The sequence below is a fragment of the Macaca mulatta genome, chromosome 7 (genome assembly GCF_049350105.2).
Source record: "Macaca mulatta isolate MMU2019108-1 chromosome 7, T2T-MMU8v2.0, whole genome shotgun sequence".
Classification (NCBI taxonomy): domain Eukaryota; kingdom Metazoa; phylum Chordata; class Mammalia; order Primates; family Cercopithecidae; genus Macaca; species Macaca mulatta.
In genome coordinates, this window is record NC_133412.1 from 82,372,956 (window position 1) to 82,375,887 (window position 2,932).

The following is a 2,932-nucleotide window of genomic DNA, read 5'->3' on the forward strand; positions in this document are numbered from 1 at the left end:
TAATAAAAAGTTGGATATTTCAGAAGGAATGGTACCAGCTCCTCTTTGTACTTCTGGTAGAATTTTGCTGTGAATCCATCTGGTTCTGGGCTTTTTTTGGTTGGTAGACTATTAATTACTGCCTCAATTTCAGAACTTGTTATTGGTCTATTCAGGGATTCGAATTCTTCCTGTTTTAGTTTTGGGAGGGTGTATGTGTCCAGGAATTTAACCATTTCTTCTAGATTTTCTAGTTTATTGGCATAGAGGTGTTTACAGTATTCTCTGATGGTAGTTTGTATTTCTGTGGGGTCAATGGTGATATCCCCTTTATAATTTTTTATTGAGTTTATTTGATTCTCCTTTCTTTTCTCCTTTATTAGTCTAGCTAGCTGTCTATCTATTTTGTTAATTTTTTCAAAAAACTCGCTCCTGGATTCATTGATTTTTTGGAGGGTTTTGCTTGTCTCTACTTCCTTCAATTATGCTCTGATCTTGGTTGTTTCTCGTCTTCTGCCAGCTTTTGGATTAGTTTGCTCTTGTCTCTGTAGCTCTTTTAATTGTGGTGTTAGGGTGTCGATATGAGATCTTTCCAGCTTTCTGATGTGGGCATTTAGTGTTATAAATTTTCCCCCCAACTCTGCTTTAGCTATGTCCCAGAGATTCTGGTACATTGTCTCTTTTGTTCTCATTGGTTTCAAAGAACTTCTTGATCTGCCTTAATTTCATTATTTACCCAGGAGTCATTCAGGAGCAGGTTGTTCAATTTCCATATAACCACTGCTCAAGGAAATAAGAGAGGACACAAATAAATGGGAAAATGTTCCATTCTTATGGAAAGGAAGAATCAATATCATGAAAATGGCCATACTGACAAAACTAATTTACAGATTCAATGCTATTCCCATCAAATTACCATTGACATTCTTCACAGAATTAGAAAAAAACTACTTTAAATTTCATATAGAATCAAAGAAGACCCCACAACAGCCAAGACAATCCTAAACAAAAAATTGAAGCTGGAGGCATCATGCTACCTGACTTCAAACTATACTACAAGGCTACAGTAACCAAAACAGTATTGTACTGGTACCAAAACAGACATATAGACCAATGGAACAGAACAGAAACCTCAGAAATAACACCACACATCTACAACCATCTGATCTTTGACAAACCTGACAAAAACAAGCAACGGGGAAAGGATCGCCTATTCAATAACTGGGCTGGGAAAACTGGCTAGCCATATGCAGAAAACTGAAACTGGACCCCTTCCTTACACCTCATATAAAAGTTAACTCACAATGGATTAAAGACTTAAATGTAAAACCCAAAAACAGAAAAACCCTAGAGAAAAACCTAGGCAGTGCCATTCAGGACATAGGCGTGGGCAAAGACTTCATGAAGAAAACGCCAAAAGCAATTGCAACAAAAGCCAAAATTGACAAATGGGATCTAATTAAACTAAAGAGCTTCTGCACAGCAAAAGAAACTATCATCAGAATGAACAGGCAACCTACAGAATGGGAGAACACGTTTGCAATCTACCCATCTGACAAAGGTCTAATATCCAGAATTTACAAGGAACTTAAATTTACAAGAAAACAAACAACCCCATCAAAAAGCGGGCAAAGGATATGAACAGACACTTCTCAAAAGACATTTATGCAGCCAACAAACACATGAAAAAAAGGCTCAGCACAACTGATTAGATAAATGCAAATCAAAACCACAATGGCATACGATCTCTCACCAGTCAGAATGGCAATTATTAAAAAGGCAAGAAACAAAGATTCTGGTGAGACTGTGGAGAAATAGGAGCACTTTTACACTGTTGGTGGTAATGCAAATTAACTCAACCATTGTGGAAGACAGTGTGGAGATTCCTCAAGGATCTAGAACCAGAAATACAATTTGGCCCAGCAATCCCATTACAACGTATATACCCAAAGGAATATAAATCATTCTACTATAAAGATATACACACACTATATTTATTGCAGCACTATTTACAATAGCAGGGTCGTGGAGCACTATTGACAATAGCAGAGAAATGGAACCAACACAAATGCCTATCAATGATGGACTGGATAAAGAAAATGTGGTAATACACACCAGGGAATACCATGAAGCCATAAAAGAAAAAGGGATCATGTCTTTTGCAGGGACATGGGTGAAGCTGGAACCCATCATCCTCAGCAAACTAACACAGGAACAGAAAAGCAAACACTGCATGTTCTCACTCATAAGTGGGAGCTGAACAATAAAAACATGTGGACGCAGGGAGGGGAACATTACACACCAGGGCCTGTTGTAGGGGTGGGGGCCGAGGGGAGGGAACTTAGAGGATGGGTCAATAGGTGCAGCAAACCACCATGGCACATGTATACCTATGTAACAAACCTGCACATTCTGCACATGTATCCCAGAACTTAAAAGTTGTATATATATTAAAAACGAGGTTGAAATAAGTGTGTTTTCAGATGAAGAAAAAAAGGAGTTGTGGGCTATCATTTCTCATTAACAGAATATCCAAAGATTTATATTCAAGAAAATACAAGAAGGAATGGAGACAAAAGAAAATAGTTAACACGCGGATATCAAAATGAACTGCATAAAAGAGTTATTGTTTCCCGTTTATGGAGTTAAAATGCAACAAGATGAAGCTAAATACCTGGACAACAATAACACCTAGGCTGGAAGAGGAAGATTGATGTTAACGTACTCTAAAGTTCTTGTATTGGTCAGGAGGAGGGTAAATATTAGACTTCATTATCAGTGTTATAATTTTAAGGATAATCACCAAAAGAATAAAATTGGAAATAAATCTTCAAACTAATGCAAAGTAAATAATGAACAAAGAATCTAATTAAAAATAAGGCAAAGAAGACACAAAAAGAAATCGGAGAACATATGACAAGTAGAATACACAAAATGATACAAAGCCAAGTAT